The 24,723-nt window shown below is 42.0% G+C and overlaps 1 protein-coding gene and 1 long non-coding RNA gene across 3 annotated transcripts in view; one reads left to right on the forward strand and one right to left on the reverse strand.

The window, feature by feature from the left end:
• Positions 1-24,723, reverse strand: part of LOC119647775 — a 553,287-nt gene that overhangs the window by 76,663 nt on the left and 451,901 nt on the right. The gene's annotated exons all lie outside the window — the stretch shown is intronic.
• On the forward strand, positions 13,389-15,274 carry LOC119647783. The gene is made up of 3 exons (XR_005248937.1): positions 13,389-13,613; positions 13,714-14,149; positions 14,810-15,274. It is a non-coding gene; the product is annotated as an uncharacterized LOC119647783 (long non-coding RNA).

The raw sequence follows: 24,723 nt of genomic DNA on the forward strand, positions 1-24,723 counted from the left end.
ACGTGCAGCACCGGAATAAAATCTCAAAATAATTTGTTGTTGAAAGTTGAACGTCAACTCCTCAGGAGAAATTTAGGCCCAGCGAAGGTGAACGGTGGATGAGGAATGAGATACACCAATGAATTGTACATATTATTCGGAAGCTCAATTGAGTAACTCTTGTAGACCGTATGGACAACAGAAGAATCCCCAGGGGTTTAGTTAAAGGCACGGTGAAAGATAAGGACCACCTGGGAAACCCTGAAATAACTGGGAAAATCCAGTAAACAGCGCATTTTACACGCTGCTTTATACCTGAATCTGATTGAAACCGGGGGAGTTTCAAAGGACTTTAAAAGGTTAAGAGCTGGTACTTTTTAAGGTAACGTTATTAAAATCGATTCAATGTCTGTCTGTCTGTCTGCCATACCCGAATTACTCGACAACGACTAAACCAATTGTTACGAAATTTGGTAGGAAGGTGTGATCCGTGAATCCCTTTATATTTAGTTCAATGGCGCCATTTTATGTTGAGTTTGAGGTGAGGCTCCCCATACATGTGAAAGGGGGGTGTACATTTTTTTCCCACCACATATGGTCACGTGGGGTATCAAATGAAAGAGCTCCATTACTACTTTTCGACAGTGGTATCGTTTCTGACATTGAGTGAAACATAGACGAGTAAGGGCTTAAAATATGCGCCTCAAAAAGTGAAGCTGGTCTCGTTCTCAGAATCTATCCCACCGAAAAATCTGAAAAAATCACAGTGGTGTATTTCTACGAAATCCAGGCCTCAAAATATATCCCGTTCGGATATATGCACAAATAAAGTTAATAATAGTATTTTTACATATTTAGTTTAGTTAGTTAATTAGTTCAAAATTAGTTCATCCTATTATATAGTAGAAGTAAAAATTTGGTATTAGTGTCAGAGTCCTACTACTGGTCTAGTTTGAAGAAAATACAACTAACTGCTATTTTTTGTGAATTTCGTGCATTCTACAATGTGTATGACGTCATCCCCACATATCAATTCCTGAATACCACAACAAAGTGAGCTCATATGAAAGGGGGGCGGAAAGAAATATTTTGTGTTACTTTTTTAGTCATTTGTAAATCAATACCAATTACTCCAGACAAACATATCTGAGCATTTATACGTGCTAATGAAGTTTACGGGTAGTGTCTAATTCAGATAGATATATTTGTATATTAAGCCAGTGGTATGTTGGATTTGTAGCTATTTACGGGTGAAAAAATGTGCGTAGAAGTTTCTCATAGGAGACGAACACAAGACTTTTATACCCAAAGTCTGAGCTTCCGCTATTCCAACTTTTTTATGAATTTTGAGGGTTTCTTTCAAAACAAAATCTTATTTACTGCTACACTCGGCTGAGATGGATTCTACCGTTTCCTTTAAGTCGAATAATGTTACTTACTTACTTACTATGTAAAGTGATAGAAGGACATACGATTATGTAAACTATATGAACTCGAAGTCATTAGCGATGTATGGAGGCAAAGTTTTTCTTTGGTTGCTTTCTTTTGAAACACTCTTGACCTAGAAAGGATTACATGCAGCAGACTCTGATTGAACGGTAAGCAATTATCTCAGATTATACAATATTAACCGTCGGAAAGATATTAGTCAGAAAATTAGCTTAGCCAATAGATGACTTAATCCGACTAATGCGTGATGTAAGATCACTGCGATCGATTGAATAAAGCAAAAAGTCAACATGTCTAATAATACCACCAAACGCATCACCATTTTCAGATGCCTCATATTATCTCTAAAGCATGAACAAATTTTAATGGTACCACAGTCATGAAATGGCAGTCACTTTACATGCGTTTCACAATTTAAATCAAATGTGATAACTTCACTTCTCAAATGATTTTCAATTGAAATTTCATTGAATTCAGTGCAAATAATGAATCGCAATAGCCCCAAAAATACACCAAACGAAAAAGAATGTGACACCAAAATTAACTTCATTGAGTGAAAATCATTCGCTTTATGGTGCACCCTTGAAGCGCAAAATGCCATTCTAAAATGATAATGGATATTTTATGGGGCACATACCATTTAGCGCAAATCGGGTCGTATTCCATACGAGTATTATGCATTTGATGGTTATTAAAGCTGTCTCGGCCCCAAAAAAGAGAGAGAGAAGGGGCCAATAAAATCAAATCAAAATAGTGAGCCCACCTAAAAAAATAATTTACTATAATTTGAATCAAATGACTATTAACCGCAATTATTCGGGGGACAAAAAACAGTCACAAAGCTAACGCCCTCCCACACATACTCGTAATAATCCATTATTCAGATGCAATTTAAATAATTCCGACCCCACAAAAAAGATGCGTATGGTGGCTCTTATCTACTTTTTTTGAGGTTTGAAGTTATCTGAGCCCGATTTCGCCTCCTTGAGTGTTTGTTTTTGTTTAATTTTATGATATTTTCTACAACAAATATTCAAACGTAAAACATAACATTATAAGGCCTTTCAGAAGTGCGTCAACAGGCATCCAATATGTGTTGATGTCTTGAATCTGAAATTAGTTATGGCAATCGATATTATTTTTTCCACTCATACTTCCTAGAAATTCAGAATTTAATCCTCAGGAAAATTTATGGGTGATTCTGTTTTATCAGTCGTAAATTTCGGTTACGGTAATAAAATCTGCCTATTAGAATAGATTATGTGTGAGAATTTTATAGAAAGTTGGGTGGAGTTTTCAGATGGATTTTGGGCTTTGTGGCTTTATGGTGAGGGGATTTGTTATGTTGGGTGGTGAGGTTGCTGGCTTCTTTACTGGCTCGGTGGTTTCATTTTTCAAATTTTCAGACCTGAGACGATGGCTCTTTTAAAACAGTTAAGATATTTAGAACAAGATATCAGCTTAAAGCCACTTAACATAATATTTACATAGAATGTAAGCTAGTAAGTTCCTATTTTTGGCTGAAATTTTTTATTGAATTACCGCATAAATCTTATTTGGATATTCTTCCACCTTCTAAGTGTGTACATAATCTCCACTAAAAGCCTCAAAGAGATTCACTTTAAAATCTTTTGAAAGAAAAGTGGAGATTTTGCTCCCGCAGAGAGCATCAGCTCCTTCTCGTTATTCTACTCTTTTACGAAATCCTCGAAGAATATGTATGTAAACAACAAAATTGCATATTTCTTAAATTACCATTTTGGGAAAGAATGCGACTGCCCACATGTGCTGGGTACCAGTTGCTCCAAAGAAGACAGTGGACCTTCCAGACCTCATGATTGCCCAAAATAAAGGGCTATACACCTAGCTATGGATAGTGTTCAGAATCGTGGTAAAACACAAAGGAAAATTTTTTAACGATCATGATAAATGACCGGGTAAAGATTGGAGTTTCAACCCCACCCCCGGAGAGGTAGGGAAGAATTGAGGTCACTCCTATTCAAACCAGATGAAAACTCGTGGCTACCAATCTAAGGGGGTTGTTCGTCAAAGTTACGGCCCCTCAAAGTGTTTTTTTTTTAAATTCATTATGGTGAAGTTTGCATTTTCTACCCTACACTGTTAGCGGGAAAAGATGGAGAGGGTATGCAATAGGAAGGGGAAAAACCCCTTTCACTAACGGCTTTGAAAAATCACGACGGCCACCCCCCTTAAGAAATTATGGCATCCCAAAATTTCGATTTCGATTTCGTTATGGTAAAATGTTATTTGTCAGCGCCGAAGGAGGGGGGAGAGGAGGTATGGAGGGTATGAAGGAGTACGAAGGAGGTTCCCCTTATTTAAAACTGTTGAACAATTGTAGTCTATCCCCGTTGAAAAGTGTTGATATCCCGAAATAGGGCACTACTAAGCTTATTGGGAATCATCGTCGCGATTTGCAAGGGGGGTTGTAGATCAGAGGCATCCCTTGCCCTCTATCCATACCTCCACGGCTGAGGAGAAGTGGAGGGGCTAGGAGGCGGTGCCCCTTTTTATCTCTCTTGCCCATGGACACGATGAAATACTTCCCGCTCCAGAACCTTGTCTATCTCTGGAGCACATCTGTGGTCTTCTAGGGCTGGAGAAGTAAAGGTAGTGTAATAACGTTCACATCTAGTTTCAGATGAGAGAGCCTGTATATTTGGTTATCGGTTATTTTTCGCATAGATGGGTTCAGTAACCTGTATATCACGTTGTATAAATCCGATCAGGATATATAAGATATAAGTGCCGGACAAATGACGTTTCGCACTAAAAGAGCTAGTCGAAAGTGGGAACAGTATTTATAGTTGTGATACTGTAATATGCAACTATGCGCAACTTTGGTCGATTTTGGCCCGGCAATTTTGTTGTGAAAGGTATACCAGGCTCTGGAAGGCAAACATTTCGATAAAATCACGGATGTCATTTAGTTCAGGAGTTAAAGATTGCACACGAAATCATTTGTAGGTAACTAGGTTCACAAAGAAACTCGACGAATCCCTAAAAACCTCATGGTCTGAATTTCCATATTCGAATCGTTCCTGAATTGCAAAATTGATTTATCTTTGAAGCAGATGATGAAAAGTACATATTTTACCACAACCTTAATCGACAGACCAGGAAAGATTTGCCTCGTATTTGGCGGTATTAACAGGGAATTGCCTACTATAAGCTATTCCCCTATGGCGAGACTCTTAATTCGCACCTATACTATTAACAATTAGATCATCTTAAAGAAGCAAGGTCCCACAAGTCAGGTTCAGCCAATAGGAGAGGAGTTGTGTTCCATTAGGAGAAAGCCAAACTACATACATCGTTAGTAACACACCAGAAGCTCCAGACTCTTGGTTGGCGGTCCGTACGCATCCAACTTATAGCGGGTTTTGGCATCGAGTGATTACCGTCTGTTCCTGTCCACGACGAACCGTCCTCAAAGATGTTGAGATGGTGGATGGGACAGCGATTCTGTCGATTGAGTCAACATCAAATAGTCAAGGGAGTACCAAATGGTGGCACAGCCGAACGATATATATTCACATCGACTTGCCTATCGTAATGCAGTAGGCGAATGCTCCTGGGGTTAGTAGGACAATCAGAACCGAGTCTGCATGGGACTCATCTGAACTGGCTCTTTCCACGAATCCTCACCATGGAAACCATGGTGGTCCTCTGGGGGCATATGTCTCTGGAGAATTCTTGGGAGGTATATTTTTGGTCCGATTATTTACAGATGGCTCCTTGTGGAAGTATCATGGTGGCTGTGCCCACATCGCCGGGAAAGTTCATGCTTTGAGTTGCGCTTACCCCATAGTTGCGGCAGAGTTGGCAAGGGAGGCGTCAAATCCACTGGTATGAATGTCGATCCTGCACCCAATATAAGCCAGTATAGCTGCGATTTCGTTTTACTACACCTAATATATATGAGTATAATCATAGAAGATAGTCTTATCAGCGGAATAGTAAGTAACCGAGGAGATTCGGATTATCCCTCCCTATCGAATCATATAATAATTGGATTTAAGACCTACTCTGAAATAGACAAGATAAAAGTAAATCTCGGGAAAAGAACAAGCTAGACAGCATCTAGACTATTCAAAGTATCAAGCAAGGGTGGAACTCACACTGAAGGCCGGTACCATCATGTCTCCTACTACGATTTTAGACATAAAGAAAAGGAAAAATATAAAGGACTGGAGAATAACGAAGCTGGAGCGAGATACACCATGGAATTTATTCCCACTGATATTAACCGAAACGAAGGAGTCTAAAAAACAATGAAAATTGGATTGACGATAGTCAAACGACGATCCTGAGGGGCCAGAGACGACCAAGAGCGAAAAGCTATCCAAAAATCATAAAAATTGACCTTGAAGGTTCGCCCGTAAATATTGAAACACCATCAAAATGCTCCGTCAACGCGGGCCTGCATGCCTCTATGCAACGTTAGCCAAGCTTGGGAATGTGAGAGGGTGTTTGAGCACTTCGATCCCTCACGTGTCGTCATTTGAAAATTCATGTGTCCTGTTAACCGATGCTTGGGTCCAAACTGAATCCTGAAAATTCAATAAACATGAGGATTCGCATGACCCAACCGAATTATCACCACACGTGCTAAATCCCGAAGAAAATAACATGATGGTTCTTCTGCCACAGATGTGCAATAAGGCGTGGCCTTCGAACTTCCCTCTCTGTTTTGGTACCCACAGGCCATTCTATTGGAAGATGTCCATTTGTAAAGCAGCTTTGCGGGGTTAAAGAGTTATAGGGGGAGAGGAAGTCCTCAAATCAAAAAGAGCCTGCTAAAGTTCATCATCATCATCATCATCAACGGCACAACAACCGGTACCCGGTCTAGGCCTGCCTTAATAAGGAACTCCAGACACCCCCGTTTTGCGCCGAGGTCCACCAATTTGATATTCCTAAAAGCTGCCTAGCGTTCTGACTTACGCCATCGCTCGATCACAGGCAGGGTCTGCCTCGTGTTCTTTTTCTACCATAAATATTGCCCTTATAGACTTTCAGGGCTGGATCATCCTCATCCATACGGATTAAGTAACCTGCCCACCGCAACTTGTTGAGCCGGACTTTATTCACGACCATGTAGGGGGCGAGAAACTCTTCGGAGGATTCTTCTCTTGAACGCGGCCAAGAGTTTGCAGTTTTTTTTGCTAAGAGCCCAAGTCTCCGGGGAATACATAAGGACTGGCGAGATCATAGTTTTGTACAGTGAGCGCTTTGAGCCTATGGTGAGACGTTTCGATCGAAACAGTTTTTGTAGGCTAAAGCCCCCAACACTGTTCAAGAGTCCTTCCCGTACGATTTACTCACTATTCATATAAGGAATATATTGCATGAATTCCTATCCTATTATTTCCTTCGGATTCCCGGGGACTTTCTTTCTTCAAAGCAGTATAGAAGAAATGGCGAACAACGTCACTAACTCCTTTTTCCCCCGAAAACGGAAAAAAGGTGATTTCGTCTGAGAGTTCTCTTGGTTTTTCGACAATACTTTTGTTTCCAAAACTGGACTCCCTCACCGACTCCACCTGATCAATGCAACACAAAGAGGGGAGCTATTGCTTTATGATAACTGTTAACTCAAGACTGTCATTTCACAGGCGAACTTTCCGGTGGAAACCCCCAGACAGCCGTTCCAACCATGTCCGACCTTGCCGCAGTCCCAGCAACTTCAATAATTAAAGACTTTAATGATAAGATTAAATTGCCAAACAGCGAAGAAACCGACCTCGAATAAAAGACTCCTTTATCCTTGAACGATCTGACGTAGTTCATAAAATGGCGTCGTAGAGAAGTAGCCAACAGCTCGGTGAGTCGCTAGGACTGTCCCGCAATGTTCTGCCTCGGCCTTTCGAAGAGAGTGATATGAGCGCCTTGATATCTCTGAACTGCATCATAAAACTACTCAAAAATGTTCTGAAAGAGGTTTGTGCTTCTTACAAGTCAAAATTCCTCACGGAATTCGAAAAATGTACACACAAAGCTGTATTTAAGTCTTCCTAATTTTTGATTGAAAACGTCTATGGATACTTCTCCATCAGTTTCAAACTGCCCAAAGTGGTGGTCCAGACAGGGGTGGAAATTGGCCTTATTCGCTTTTCACAGTTTCAGGTGGGAAGAATTTCGTGAAGTTAAGATTGGCTAGCGGAACTCGAATGAGCGTGCCGCACATATGGCATATGTATATATAACCACATAGGGACGTGCAATATGGCACTCCGGATAATATTCCGGTGGCAGCCTCGGGGTTGTTCCTTCTATGCCCGCTTGATTTTGATCTAAAAATCGCTTGACAAGGTAATCAATAGGAAAACCCATGCATTCATGGTGGATCTGATGTCATATCATCGAGCCCTCAAGCTTTAAATAAATCCGCGTAGTTAATGTACATATCAGGATATACAAAAAATAAGATCATCAAAGACAAAGTAGATTAAATCGGAAATAGAGAAGTATCAAGATTTGTCGCGTTTCAGCAAAAATTCGTGTGCCGCTTTACATCAAAAAGAAACCAAAGAGAAATTACAAAATAACCATTGAGAAATCGATGATAAATTGTTAATTTTCTCACTCAAAATAGCTTGGTTCAAAAATTTCCGTGATTTTAAAAATGAGTGAAAACTGTTTTCTGGGTACCCCACTCGCTAGTCGTCCTAGTCGGTTCCATTGTATGTCAATACCGGCAATTGAGTGATGAAGGTCTTAATTTAGTGTTGAAGTTTAACACACCCCACTGAGCTCTTCCATGTCCTCCAGCCAGGACAGTATAAACAATGATCGATTTCAAATTTCACAGGAATTTTACCTATGTACTTTCAAGGTGTTCCTTGATGCATTCCAGGATGATTTCTGCTAATACTTTCCAATAGCAAGAAGCACGCATAATCGGGAATAACAGAACCAAATAATTCAATTAAAAGGAAACCGCAAGGATTCAATCCTCTTTGATAGCATCAGTAGACAGAATGAGGGCAAGTTATCATAATGGAAAGACCCTACACTGATCAATGGCCTCTATAATTCAAAAATAGTCGAAACCTATTCGTATTCCTTCCTGACAAAGGAGAGAAGTATCCCAATTTCAAAGTTATTCAAAATTACAATCAAAAAGTCAAGAAAGGGCACTTTAAATGAACTCCAAGGAGAAGTACCTTACAGAGTAGAGTCTCTAAGGTGTATATTTCTAAAAAGTTAAACGAAGTCGTAACCAGAATCCAGGTCCCGGGCGAACAAACAAATATCAAAAATTTCTTGGGTAGGCGGGATAGGAGGAGTAATGATTTGAAAGACCTGACGAATATAAAGCCCCACGTTGGGCGCCATTTGTAAAAATATCCGGGATGGGCAGAACGACTATCGTCGTTGATTCTAGTCGGCTCGATGACCATGACCAGAATCATGGCAGACTGACCGACCTACTCCATTTTTCTCATTACCATATATCCGTTAAATAGTTTATATAATAATTGTGTTTATAAACGATAAAAGGCTAAAATATGCGGCTAATTTTACAATTTTGATTATTTCTATTCAATCCGTGCCAGTTTTGGTCTCCGAATCCGTCATTTTCGCCGTGAAGGTTAAGGTTTTTATCTTACGATAAGGGTCCCTTATCTCCATTCTTCTGAAAGTTACCACGCTTATCAGGCATTACATTTCCATTTAATTTTTCGGACATGTTTACAAAATTACACCAAAAGTAAAAACGAATTCCCTATACTGAACCCTGTAACCATTCTGAAGAGCTAACGATGGAATTGAAAGTAATTGTTTGCTCTGGAACTTCATCCCAACCCTCATAAAGTTGAATTTCAACTAATTCCACTTTAAGTTAAATTGTTAACATCCGCACCACCTTCAATTGACATTTGTAAGAACTATCGTAAATTACTGGCCGCTGCAGACCGATGTACTATGTATGTATGTGTACCTAATTAGAGTCGACTTTTCTAAAGCTATAAAATAAATCCCGATCATCCTTCAACTAGCCAGAGGGCATCCTTTTGTATTACAGTCTGATAGAAAAAAATCTTATAAAGACGAAGTTCCCACTGAACTTTTTTCTACCTTTTTCATTTCGCGGGAGGGTATGTACGGACAAACGGAAGGCACTTTCTATTGAACCATGTTGAAAAATCGAAGCGATCACCTCCCTGTATGATAGGCGGGCGGGCCTTTTCAAATCACCGTGAAAATAGCCTTACCAATAAATTCATTAATTAGAACAAAATAGCCCCTTTTTTGGGACACCATCACTTTTTAAGGGGGTGACTGAGACGAATGTTCAGTAGAGCCAAAGAGAGGACTCTTCACTACCGCTGACTTATTATCCTGCCCCTCTCCTTCTGAAGGTGGCATCGGCGAAGCTTTATCATGATGATATCAAAGTGCCCCTTTTGAGATGCGATAATTTTTTAAAGGATGGTGATCACTACGATTTTTCAATAGAAAGGGAAAATTCTTCTCTTTCATCTGGTTGCCTTCCTTAGTCCTTCCTCCACAGGGGGTAAGGTGAAAAATTCATAGTTCCAATATAACAAACGAAGCCACTCTGAGGCACCATAACTATCAAGGGTGATGATCGCCACGAATTTTCCTCGGACCTTCCCCTCCATAACTAACAACCTTAAGTTGATGTCCTCGGCAACCCTTCTTTCTGGCCTGAAGGTGTATTCATAAAGCCGTATAAGCGCCCCAATTCGAGGGTAAATTTTAGGGCAACCCGCCTGCCTCGCCGAGCTATATAACTGGATCCATGTTCACTGTCCGTCTGTTTTATCAGAACGTCAGGGGTTTAAGAACCAAGCCGGGGGCCTTCAATTTATCCGCGCTGGCTCAGCAACACCATGCCATCTGTATCTCCGAAACCTGGCTAGACGATGCCATATTATACTCCGAGCTCCTCGAAGGGTACTCCACTTTCCGTTGTGACAGGGACCGGGATGCTTCTCGTAAGACCACTGGCGGTGGAGTCCTAATTGCTATAAAAGATTCACTCCCCGCTGAACTCGTCTTCTTCTCCTCTGGCTTTCCTTTCGATTGTGTTGCTCTTCGTGTCTCCCCGCCCAACTTCCTCCCGTTCATTGTTCCTTGTGTATATGTTCCCTGTGCTAGCCCTTCTCACCTGTATGAAGAATTGTTTGACAGTTTGTCTGAACTCCTACCGTCAGATTCCCTTCCCTCCCTTTCTTCCTTTGTGGAGATTTCAACCTCCCCATGCTCAACTGGCCTAATCATCCTAGTCTTCCAATTCCTTCCAACAACCTCTCCCATTCTTCCCTCCCTCTTCCTTTATGTATACTTGCTCTGCCCTGAATTTCAATACCACCTAAAACTCCTTGGGCCGCACTCTCGATCTCTTCCCTTCCAACCTCCCCGAGCGCCACCTCTCTTTATTTCCTGGCACATCCCCGTATGTAAAAACCGACGCTCACCATCCCGCGGTTGAATTTGAAGCGAAGCTCCCTTGTTCAAAACCCAAAACCAAGCGTAAACCCACTAAGTTCAACTTCCGCAAAGCCAATTTTGACGGTCTGAACTCAGCTTTAGCGTCTTTCAACTGGGTACATATATTAAGTAATTCATCATGTGATCAAGCTCTTAACACCTTCTACAATATCCTCTCTGATCTCCTCTCCTGTTATGTCCCTTCTTCCCCTCCCTGCCTACGTTCTTACCCAACTTGGTTCACAACGGAACTTCATATTAACATTCGCTTGAAACATACACTGCGGAAGAAGTTTCGGGCTTCCAAAAATGACGCCGACCTTGCTCACTTTAAAGCTATACGATCTACGGTGAAGTCAATGGTCAGGAAAGCGCGTAAAAGGTACCTATTGAGCGTCGAAGCCGCCCTTGCCCGCGGTAACTCAAAACCCTTTTGGTCTCACGCTCGCAACTCTCGTAATCCAACTCAATCTGTCCCTTCTTCTATCAGCTTCGCTGACTCCACTGCCAACTCCCCACAACAATCCTGCGACCTTCTCTACACCTACTTCTCTTCAGTGTTTTCTCCTTCGAGCCCTTCACCCTCTACACCTTTCATAACGACAGACTCCTCCGAATCACTAGCCATTCCTCTCCTTACGCCTTCCTTGGTTGAGTTCCTCATTGGTAACCTTGACCCCAATGTCGGACTTGGCCCCGATGGGGTTCCTAATCTCTTCCTCCTTAACTGTAGAATACACATTTCCCTCCCCCTGTGTATAATCTACAACAAAAGCCTAGACGAATGCTACTTTCCCCGTCTCTGGAAAGAGGCCCTTATCATTCCTATCCTCAAGAGCGGAGACCCTTCCCTTGCTGTGAACTACCGCCCCATTTCCCTTCTCTCCTCTTCCTCCAAAATCCTAGAAAGATACGTCAACGACTGGTTGACCGCGCACTTCGGTCACCTCATTGTCAAAGAGCAGCATGGTTTCGTGAAACATAGATCAACGCCTTCAAATCTTCTGGTCTTTACCAACTTTGTTGCTAAACGCTTGAATTCACGACAGGAGGTACATGCTGTTTATACTGATTTCTCCAAAGCCTTTGACACCGTTGACCATAACATTCTCCTCTCTAAACTTTCTTCGCTAGACTTCCCTTACTCAGTCATCTCCGGCTTTCCTCCTATCTTTCATACCGTTCCTGCAAAGTTTCTTTTCATGGTCACTCATCTCGTTCCTTCTTTCCTTCCTCTGGTGTTCCCCAAGGCTCTACACTTGGCTCCCTACTCTTCCTGTTTTTTATCAATGACCTCGCTTCCATTCTCACCTGTCCGTATTTGCTTAACGCAGACGACCTTAAATTGTTTGCCTCTGTTTCGTCTCCATTGGACTGTGTTCTCTTACAATCCAACCTTGATAATTTAGTCCGTTGGTGTTCGGTCAACAAGCTAACACTGAATCTCAACAAATGCCACTGGATGCGCTATTCCCTGAAACCCTTCCCATCATCCTTTTCCTATTCTTTCAGTGGTCAACCTCTTTCACTAGTGACCTCCTTCAAAGTCCTAGGTGTAATATTCGACGATAAACTTCGTTTCAATTCCCACTTCGTTGACATCATCAATAGAGCTTCCAAAATGTCTGGTTTTATCCTACGTTCCTCGTCCGACTTTACCTCAATCCAGCCCTCCTTAACACTCTTCAATTCCCTTGTCAAAAACAACTTGAATATTGCTGTGTAGTCTGGTCCCCCTATCGCATCCGTGACGGCCGCGCTCTTGAAGCTGTACAACGCAAATTCACCCGGACCCTCTTTTATAAAAAGAACCTTCCACAGGTTGATTATCCGTCACGACTCTGCACCCTCAATCTCCCCTCCCTACAGCAACGCCGTCCTTGATATGTGTACTCTTTTCAAACTCTGCAATGGTCTGATGGACTGCTCCGCCAACTCGGATGTTACTCTCCGTATTGCCTGGTCTCATAACACACGCAATGCGGACATTTTTGATGTACCCTTCGCCGAGCTCGAGATTTACTTTCACTCTCCGATCCCGAGGTTTTGCCGGTCCTACAATGCCCTACAGCTTGGTTCCTTTGACTCTATGTCCCTCTCTAGCTTTAAGCGCAAAATATGCCATTTACTTGCTCCTCCCTCTGAGGACAATATGTAATAAGAAATTTGCTTTCTGTGTATTGTCCTCATTAAATTAATAAATAAACCTTAACCACGAAAAGTTTCCGCAGTTTCATGGATACTGGCATTTCGCATTTGCAATTCCAACCCTTGATTCATCAGACAGTGTATCATTCTGGGCCATCACTAATTAACTCATTGCTTTGAAATGTACCTCATTGTATGACTCTCCCAAAATAAACAATTGGATCTGTTTTCTCCATAGAAACCCAAATATTAGACTATCTTGTCTGAAACAAGCAACTAATCATCATCTCACCGGCCATTTTTCATTTGACTTCCGACCACTCAGTAGTCACTGCAAACCATAAAAATTCCAACGAAACATCAAAACAGAAAAGATATATCTTTTTCAAGTGATTTTTACCGTATTTAATGAATTTTGTGATCTCATTTGGAGTATGCTCGTCAAAAGCCTATAACACAATAGTGAATAATTCAATTTGTTTGGAAGTGTGTGTGCTTTGGCGAAATTACGTTTCTGCCAATTTTTTTCCTGAACCGGCTGAGGCAATAGCGTGAGTCACTCAAACGATGAGTTTTTCTTTTTGTGGAGAAGTCCATTGACCTAGATTTCTTTTCGAGTGCAGAAAATAGCAATAATTAATTTGGTTGTAGGAATAGATGCATGCATTTGAACAAGCGGTTCCAGGGACTTTGGACTTTTGGCTGCCGAGAAGCTTTCCTGGGTAGACGACTCTTTCTGTCAATTACGCGCAGAAGATTGTTAGCATCGATAATAGAAATGTTTAAATTGGTTAGACTCAGATTAAGAAATCTGGAATTTATTGAAACCTATGCTTGGCTGGAAGTGTTTTTCCTATCTTCAACCACTTGCAAATTAGGTCGGCCTTTATTTCCTATTATTAAAAAAGCAGCTCATTTCTGGCGCCCAATGTGGGTCCAGTTGTTTATTATCAAATAATGGTAGCAAGTTCTATCATCATAAAATAGATATCTCTACACGTTTTCGGATATCGAAGAAATTCTCGGTAGCGCATCGCATACAGAGATGCGGAATCCGCTAATCCGCAAGGGTGGATTTTATGAACAGGTAAGTAGAAACACCAACAAGTACCAATTCTATTGTTATAAACATACCCCAAGTTTGCCAACTGGGTTGGGTACTATCATTGCTAGTGTGGAATATACTAGCCGAGGAAACTCTAGGAGTGCTGACAAATACTGGAATACAGGTCCAGGGTTACGCTGGGACATATTCATCTGTAGGGGCAAATATGAGGGCACCCTATGTAACAGAATCCAATTCGAATTGAGAATTACTTATACCTGGGGTAGGGGAGCTCGGCTGCGAAACTATCCAGCCAGCTACCACGAACCATTCACTAAGAGGAAAGGGATAATGGGAATATGCCCAGCGGCATCCCTGAAGGTCCTGTTGGGGTTAACTTCCTTTCATCTCCAAATACAAATGCGGACCGGGGGGAAGCGTTTCTTCTTGCGCTCAGCTCATTTTTTAGCACCCCTTAACTTCTCCAATACATTCCTTCCAATTTGCTAATTCTTATCCCGACATTAACTTATATTAAAAATTTAATTTTCAAAATGACCAATTTAATTTTCATTTTCATAATTTCATAGACTTCTTCTTTCCATAAAACCCTAAAACCCATTTCCGTTTAAATATTTCAAATTTTCACATAGCAGTTTCCTAATATTGCGAATTGATCGTTGACCTTTTGCTTTCTTATAGGCTTGTTCATGTTGCATATTATTACGCGCATACCCAACGTTTCTTTCTGCCTCAGCGAACGGAGATTTGTTTTTGTAATGGGAAAAAAATCAGGGCAGTTTTCTAAAGACCAGCGAGAACTGTGTTCAGTGAAGAACTGACGTAGGACAGTTTTGTGAAGAGCTGTTGCCGGCATCACACGACATGAGGGAGTAAAAAATGCATAAAAAGATTATGTTGTGATATATCAAGTACGAGTTATGTTTGCCAAATTATTTATTTAGTCGAAGTCAATTTTCCGGAAAATTGTACGTGCGGATATTCCAAGATTTTACTTTCGACGGTTACTTAGAATCTAGTGCATGCGCTTCGAACATTAGCAGAAAAATGTTAAGAAAAATCAAATCACAATTCCTACAAAAAATCTACAAACGCAAACAAGTGCCAAGTACGGAGCGCGAAGCGAACGGGAAAATATATAATAGATTCAATAGAGATTGCACATTAATTGATAAGAGTTTTCATGTGGTACTAGCGGCATTAATGTTCTCGGTGAAGTCGGGAGGGTTGTGCAAGTGCCTAATCTGATTTATGTTCAACTCAGAGGAGACTCTGCCAGTCAAAGTTGAGGCTGGTTTATTGACACTTATAATCACAAATCCAATCTGAGTAGTAAACAAATCGGGAAACCGGAAGCTGGACGCTTCAGATATGAAAGGCTTTGTGTATTTCTTATATAAAGACATTTCAGTGTGCATTTTCCACATTAGTACATAGCACGTAATTTATGCATATATTATGGTAAACGACCAAAAGGCAGACCTAAACAACGGATGCTTGATACGCTAGATGGGGATTTGAAAGCTTCGAGATTGCACCCAGATCAAGCATTTCATAGAGCCAAATGGCAAAGCCGATCACGACGAGCCGAGTCCGCTTGTGAACGGGACAAAGGCTGAAGAAAAAGAAGAAGTAATCTTCTTCTAGAGTATTCACTTTCGGGTGATATTGACATTCAAAGACTTGAATTTGCAAGGAAGCGACAACTTTGACCTATTATAACTTCGTTAGTAATAGCAAATAGAGTTCCCCCAAACTTAATGAGATCATGCTCTACATCGTCGCCTACATTACTGCAAAATTGCGTGGTTCTAGGATGAACTTAAGAGGGGTTTTAGAAATATACTATTATTAACTTTATTTGAAAGGATATCGGAATGGAGGGCATTTCGGAGCCTAGACACCATACAGAGGCAGCGTCTTGACTTTTTTCAGATTTTTCGGTTCTGAGAATAATAATAATCGTTGGCACAACAATCCATATTGGATCAGGGGCTTAAAGTATGTTAGAGCACTTCATTCAAGACCGTAGCGGTAAACTACAGTACACTGTAGGAGGCAATGTGGTCAGCATTGCGCTCGCCCGAGATTATTACTTTGATTTAACTCATTCGCAGCTGAGTCGACTGGTATCCGACGTCAAATCACTTTGTATCGTGATCCCACTGCCACTGGACCGCGACCTTTCCGTGGCATAAAATGCTACACGTGATTAGGATCTGGAGAAGGTGTTCAAGCGAAGTAAAACTCTACTAAGAACACCAGTAACAAAATCGGAGAAAGATGAGTTGAAAGCTGATCGCTAGACGATATAAACGATGACTTCAACCGAGGTTTATTCAGATAAACCCCAATCATTGCAAAGTCGCTCAGAATTTACTCAAGCAGACCATATACAGATATGGCAATTGCCGTCATTAGCGAGCCCTATAGAAACCGCCACGGTGGCGTATGGGTTACAAATTCGACTGGTGGAGCAGCTATATGAGCATGCGGTCGACAAGCCATACAATGTACTGGGAGTCAGACAGCCAGGGGCTTTGTACGGGCAAAAATAAACAGGGTATATATGTACAGCTGCTACGCCCCACTAAGTCTGACACTGGCCGAATTCGAGCAAGAGCTTGATAGTTTTGTTCTCGATGCAAGGGGTTGTAGTCCAAGGATGATTGCTTCTTGGGCCCGTGAGTGAGGTAGCAGAGAGATAAATGCAAGAGGCTGCAGTCTATTAGACTTTTTGCCCAGTTGGATGTAATTTTAGCCAACGAAGGGTATATGAACACCTTTCAGAAAGGGGGGTGTGCCTCAATCATAGACCTAACGTTTGTCAGCCCTGCACTGGCATATGGTATGTCCTGGTGCGTCAGCAAGGACTGCACCCATAGCGATCACCAGGCAATCTTCTCTGGGCTATGGGTGGAGCCACCGGGCATCGAGAACGATGTCAGGTGGGTCTGCAAAAGCTCTGGATGAGCAGATCTTCGTTTCGTTTTCCTTGGATCAACCTAATAAATCCGGCACCTCTACAGAAAGAGCGGCCCTTGTGGCACAATGCATCGCGAAAGTGTGTGAGCCGTCCGTGCCGGCGAAATGCTCATTCCCTGGTAGAGGACCAAACTACTGGTGGAACACTGAACTGGCCAGCCTTCGATCAGACTGTCGCCGAGTCAGAAGCGCAGTTCAGAAGGCGGTAGGCAGAATTTACCAAGGGCAAAAAGAGCGCGCCTATAAGGAAGTCCGCAAAACACTCAAACTCGCTATCTAACGGAGTAGGAGGGAATTTTTTAAGGAGCTCTGTTCAGAAGCAGACGTAAACGCATGGGGAGCGCCTATAGAATCGTTATGGGACGAGTCCGGGTTTATCCCCCCAGCAATGGTAGATTACTGACAACTTCCAGCGACCTCTGAATGTGACGGCAATACCGCCAATCCCCAGTGATGAACTACTGGAGATCTGCGCTTGAATAGGATATAACAAAGCTCCTGGTCTGGATGCCGTGCCGAATAGGGCCTTTAAACTTGCCGTGAAATTCAGACCGGACATGGCCACTGAGTTGTTCGAAGCATGCATATCCGAGGAGATATTTCCAGCATCGTGGAAGCGACAGAAGTTAGTACTACCGCCTAAGGCTGGTAAACCTCCAGGTAAATCAACCTCCTACAGACCTATTTGTCTTTTGGACACTGTGGGCAAAATGCTAGAAAGAGTAATCTACAATAGATTACAACCGGTTGTTGAGAACCAGGGAGGCTTCTCAGATCGACAGTACGGGTTCCGTAAAGCCAGATCAACCATTGATGCCATCGGCTTGGCCGAAAATGCAATCCACGGAAAGGGTAGTACTAGCAAATATTGCGTAGTGGTGGCCTTGGATGCGAGAAATGCATTCAATTCGGCCAATTGGAACCTAATATGGGAATCTCTGCCGAAGATTGTTATTCCCGCCTATCTTATAGCTATTGTCAACAGCTATTTACAAAAACGGAGGCTTTGGTATGACACTGACGACGGATCCCATGAGTATGTTGTCTCTGCGGGTGTTCCACAGGGCTCCGTACAGGGCCCACTGCTGTAGAACATCATGTACAACGATGTACTTAATCTTCCTCTTCCGGAGGAAGCGACGGTGGTGGGTTGCGCCGATGATATAGCGCTGGTTGTAGTCGCAAAGGTGCTGTTAAGGGTTTACAAGAGAGTTCTGGTCTGATACTTGCGGCAGAAAAACGGAAACGGTCCTCATCACGAATTGCCGTAAAAGAAGCCCGTATTCAAATTGGGAATTATATAATCACTTCTAAGTCTGCCATCAAATAGCTGGAAGTGATGATAGACGGGAAGCTCAACTATAAGCAACACATGCAGTATGCTTATGACAAAGCATCCACTGCAAGTATGGTCATGACAAGGATGATGCCGGACGTGGGAGGGCCACATCATGCTCCTAGGTTGCTTATAGCTAGGATAGTGAGTTCGATCCTGCTTTATGCAGCGTCAGTTTGGGGAAATGCATTGCAGGTCACATTTAACGCTAACAAAGTGAATGCAGTCTACAGAAGGGTGTGCTCGGCATCCAAGACTGTCTCAGATGATGTAACATTCGTCATATCGGGAATGATGCCCATTGACATCTTGGCAGATGATCAATATACAATGCGAAGTCTATCTCTCTTCATGGCAGACGAAGAACGTCGGGAGGGAGAGATCTCAAACTAGATGAGAATAGCATTGGGAATGCTCGGGAAAGGGTCTGTGACACACAGGCTCATCCCTGCCATCAAGGAGTGGTTGGAGAGACGGTACGATGAGATTAACTATAATCATACCCAGTTTCTCACGGGGCATGGAGGAATCACCAATACCTATGCAGATTTAAACTAGATATCGATTCCCGATTGTCCGCAATGTAGTCCCAGGCGTCCCAGAGCACGTATTCTTCCACTGTCCAAGATTTGTGCAAGAAAGGAAGAACCTAAAAGAGACTCTAGGAGAGGTACTCGTACCAGAAAATCTGGTGCGAAAAATGCTAGAATGTCAGGAAGATTGGGATGCGATCAACTCCATGGTCGTATCTATCCAGAGCAAACTGCGAAAGGCAGAGGAGACTAAAAAAACATCGTTACGTAGACGAAAGGTGATCAAGCTAAAGAGAGGTGACTCCGCCCTGTGATATAATAGCTTATGGTGGTTCCACGGGATCGGGGGGAGTCGGGGGTGGTTTTAGTGGGTAAGAATCTCCCACGCTGGCGTGCCCAAGCCAGTGTCTTTTGAAGATTTCCACCTCCTCAGAAAAAAAAAAGACAGACAGTAAATTTTAATAAGGTTTTGTTTTACACAAGACCTTAAAAAGTGACTTTGCTTGTAACGAGAATTGGAACCAGATTCGTTCGAAAATGTTTATGGTGGAGCAGTAACGATGTGTCATCAGTAATGAAAGAGGGTTGTTTGCAGGGGTTTCGTCCCTGAAAGTTGTCATTAAATTCATAAGTAGGGACGTCTTAATTTTTCTCTAAATCAATTGATTACCATTTATGAAGCTTATACCATGAAATGAAATGCGAGTGGAAATGCCTAAGATTAAACTTTTAATTTATTTATAGAGAGATATTCATCCATACCATTTAAGATACGAAACGAAATGCAATATACAGTTTTTGAAATTTCAAGCGCCACTTAGGGCTTATCATTTTTGAGGTTTTGTGGGCGCAAGCACTATTTATAGCAATCACATAATACAATATATGTATATCATTATATTTTATTTGTATTACAATCTTTAAGTTATATTTGCATGCATGCAATTTATATTTTTTTCTTTTCTTTTATTTGTAGTTATGCTTTATTGGATTAATTTGAATTTTATATCTACTTTCGGATCTTTTTTATTAAATTTATTTTGGATTCTGTGCTTGAGTTTTCTTGTTGGCGAAATTTTGCTAACATGAGGAGAAACTGAAGTTTTGATTTCAGGATTCACTCACTAATGAAGAGGAATCTTCCCACTTTATGGGCGGACGACAACCAGGCTGGTTGGGAACCCCAAAGGCCGGGCCTCCTTGTATATCTGAGGTAGGAGGAGCATCGATGGAGGGTCCGATCCGCCGTGGATCTTGCTTCTCGATCCCACAAGGGTTTACGGCTCCATTCGCGCTATCAAGGTAGTTTTTTCTGGTTTATATTTTTAGGAAAAGCTCGCGCAGACAAGTTTGCTTCGCACATTTCCTCAAAAGTGGCACTTATCTCTATTTGGTCTCACTGCATACAAAAGTTAGCCAAAAGTCAATATCTCTTTTTAGTGGGCAGATTACTTGGTTTCACTTCCACCTTCTAATGAACTAGCTTTAGATAAATCATGATGAATTATTTGAAAGTGTCTCCGATCCGAAAACTCGCCTTAAGCGTCATCATCGTCAACGGCGCAATAACCGGTATCCGGTCTAGGCCTTCCTTAATAAGGAACTCCAGACATCCCGGTTTTGCGCCAAGATCCACCAATTCGATATCCCTAAAAGCTATTTGGCGTCCTGACCTACGCCATCGCTCCATCTTAGGCAGGGTCTGCAAAGTCTTCTTTTTCTACCATAGATATTGCCCTTGTAGACTTTCCGGGTGGGATCATCTTCATCCATACGGATTAAGTGTCCCGCCCACCATAACCCATTGAGCCGGATTTTATCCACAACTTCACGGTCATGGTATCGCTCATAGATTTCGTCATTGTGTAGGCTACGGAATTGTCCATCCTCATGTAGGGAGCCGAAAATTCTTCGGAGGATTCTTCTCTCGAACGCGGTCAAGAGTTCGCAATTTTTCTTGCTAAGAACCCGCGTCTCCGAGGAGTACATAAGGACCTGCAAGATCATTTTCTTATACAGTAAGAGCTTTGACCCTATGTTGAGACGTTCCGAGCAGAACAGTTTTTGTAAGCTGAAGTAGGCTCTGTTGGCTGACAACAACCGTAGCTGTTATCGGTTGTGATTTTCGACCCTAGGTAGGAGAAATTATCAACGGTCTCAAAGTTGTATTCTCCTATCCTTATTCTTCCTGTTTGACCAGTGCGGTTTGATGTTAGCACTGATAAAGTCGAGCGATTGTCCCCAACATAGAAGATTCAAATGGTGCGACTTCATTAATTTTGTCCCACGCATTTTTCTACCTCCTTGCCTTGAATATAGTTTTCATCTTTCCAAAGTGCTGGGCCGGTTCAATGATCAGACTTTCAGAAAATAGCGCTGAGACATGTCCCCCTTCCCCGATTGGCACCTTGGCGAAAAAGAATGGTCCACAATCTCGAAAGGATATGCTTTCTGAAAGACAAGTCTGGAAATCGTATGCTCCACAGACATCAGAGCAGCCCGGTTCCTGCTGAAAAATTCTAGAAGAATTGCTCGACTCCAAAATGAACAAAAGGCAATTAGGATAGGAACATATAAAAACCAGGAAAACTTCATTTCGGCGAAAGCCATGCAAGGGGAACCATTATCCCGCTATGGCCGACTAACGGGTCACCCTAGAACTACGTGGCGCAGAAAAGTGGAGAAAGCTTCTGTTTCGCTGTCATCTCCGTACTTATTCTATATATATGTATGTTGGCAATAAGGCCCTTTCATAATGCTGCCACAAATATCTTTGGCCCCAGTCGCAAGAATAGTCACAACGGCTGGTTTGATAATGATTGTAAACTTGCGACGGAGCAGAAAACTACTACATTGTGGATAGTAGTGCAACATGGGCCAAACGTCAGCCAGAATAGACTTCACCGACAAAAAAGGAGGCCTTAGAAACTCAACAATTCTGTCAACTCGAGAAATATAGGCAGCAACCGCATCAGGCATGAAAGTTTTAGCAACAGCTCATCAGAATGAAAACAGATACGCTCATTCTACCTACAGAAAAAACCTCCTTAGGTCAACAGGGTACAGCTTGCGGCGACTCATGCACGCATCAATAGAATCTCAGAAAACAATTAATTTAACCTCATTGCGATAATTTTTCGAAAAAAGCTTGTTTGAAAATAAGCATATGGCATTTATGTAGCACACCTACACTATTGAGACCTAGAAGTATTTTTTGTGTAGCTATCTTATATCTGGATGAATGAAAGAAATGTCAGTATTTTAAATAGAGAAGGGATCGCTAATCAAATGGTCTTAGGGTAAAACGTCGTTTTCGTTTGATCCCATGGTTATGATGGTATGTTCTAATGACATTCCCTTATCTAATTACGTTCACTTCTGTAGCGGTCGTTCTACACTCCGAAGATGGTGCTTGGCCTACTAAAGATCCTAATCCTAATCCGCTTCCTCTAAATGATGGAGTCCATCAGATTGTGGATCGGGAAGATCATTAAGTTCCCCCATTTGTTTCAAGGTTTTCCCACTTTCCATTCCGTTCCGAGTAGTATGTTTACTATATTAGAGCGGACAAGCGGAATGCGACAGTAGATAAAAAGGATTACGAGAACAGGATGAACGACAAGCTCGAAAATGGACCCTAAAAAAAATTTCGGATTTATCTTCTACTACAACTTGTAAAACAGGTGAACAAGGTTAATTAAGAGGTGCCAACCAATCTTAGGAAACAACGAAATGAAAACTAATAACTCGATATTACCTGGAATTTAAAGGCTCCCCCAAGGTCAAAAAATCAAACAAAGAAATTAATTTAATCATTCCAGCAACTCCAACGCATCAAATAGAATTCCAGAATATGGAGAAATAGTTTGAACGAAATCGGTCAATGATTCAAATGAGTTCTGCCAGACTCTTCAATTGACTGGGAAACTCGAGGGAGATAAAGTAGTGGTGTCTGTTGATGCCAGGGCTCTTTTTTTTGAGTATCCTAGTCAAAGAAGTGGTTGCTCTACTAGCGGACTGGCTAGATCAATAACAAAATGGTCCACAATGAAAAGGCAAAATAAAACAATATATCATATATCATGGTCAGAATCTACATACAGGGGCGAGTAGGAGCACCGATAGGAAACCTGTTTCTTCGTTCATCAGCTAAATCTTTATGAGCAGACTTAAGACCCGAAAAGATGAAGTCGACAATACTCTCAAATATGGAACTCATCCTAAAGATCGAAAAGAAAGGACAATTGCCATTTTTTCGACTTGTTATTAAGGGACAAATAGAGCGCGCATTAGACCAGGACAGGGTACCAACGGATACATTATCCATATCACTTCAGACTACATTGACGAACACAAAGTTGCTACTTTAAACCACATAATCTACAAGATACTAACCCTTCCCATATCCACGAAAGACGTAGCGCAAATGAACAAGCAAATTTTGCATATCGCCAGGCTGAGTGGGTATACCGGCTCGACTATCGACAATTTGATTAATAAACGTAAGATGACTTTTGAATGGCAGGTACACACCAAGCGGCCACCGCATCAACAGCCCACAAGAAAATAGGATTTGAGAACCAAATATTTCTTTAGTTAAAACGAAAGCTGGGGAAACATGGTTTGCACGTCGTCTTCAGCAACAAGAACACTCAGCTAAAAATTCCCCTGGGATTACGTAAGGACCCGATTGACCCAATATCAAAATCTGGAACATAATAAGTTTTCAACGCCCACAGTAGGAAAACTGCTCGTGGAGACAGATTTGGGCAAAACGGGAGCAACACACAAATCGAAGGTAGCGGCGCACACAGCCTTGGCAAACCACACCTTTCTAAGGAGGACGTAAAATTATTGAAGCAGACAACGCAATCAAGGCAAGGGATACTCCTCTATATTCAAATTGGTGCTCTGACGTGGCGATGAGGAAGACGGGGCAACAATCTTGTCAGCCAGATCAAAACCAAGTGGCCGAAGAGAACTGCCACATAGTCGGACCGGAAAATATTGTTTTCGCTATATAGCACTTGCAGCCCAACTCCGCCATGCTATTAACATAGTATGCTGGTCCGAAGCCCAGGTAACGGAGGAGGGCTTGAGGCGAAGTACTTTGTACTATTCTCAGGCAAACAAAAATAAAATGCTGAGATCAGGGAAAAAGATAAGTAGAGTATAGCTGGAGTTATTCCAGTATACTAAATCCTTCCTGATCTCTGATTTGAGATGATTGGATTCAGAGACAAGCCTCAGAAAAATACTAGGACGTCCACTACAGTCGACGATAATGTTGATTTCGTGAGAAGAAAAAAGAAATCATCTCAATTATGCGACCAACCATTACGAATGTGGAAGAATCGTGGAACCAAATGAAAGACACGATCCACAAAGCGACCTCTGCAACCCTCGGGGTTACCAAACCGTGTAGGAGGTACGTACATCAACTAAGATACTTGGCTTTGGAATGACGACGTTGAAATGAAGGTCCGTGAAAAGAAATGCCTCTACCACTAATTTCTCGACGATAAAACACCGGCCAATTTATAAGAATGCCAACCGGGAAGCAAAGAAAACGGTCGCTGTCATCCGAGCGAAACATTACAGAAATCTTTAGGATAAACTGGACACTCGGGATGGCGAGAGAGATCTGTATCGACTTGACAAAGGTCGAAACGAACGCACACAGAATATCGAACATTTCTGTTGCGTTAATGACAAGAACGGTACTTTGCTTACCAACCGTC

This window comes from Hermetia illucens, chromosome 2, assembly GCF_905115235.1.
Source record: "Hermetia illucens chromosome 2, iHerIll2.2.curated.20191125, whole genome shotgun sequence".
Classification (NCBI taxonomy): domain Eukaryota; kingdom Metazoa; phylum Arthropoda; class Insecta; order Diptera; family Stratiomyidae; genus Hermetia; species Hermetia illucens.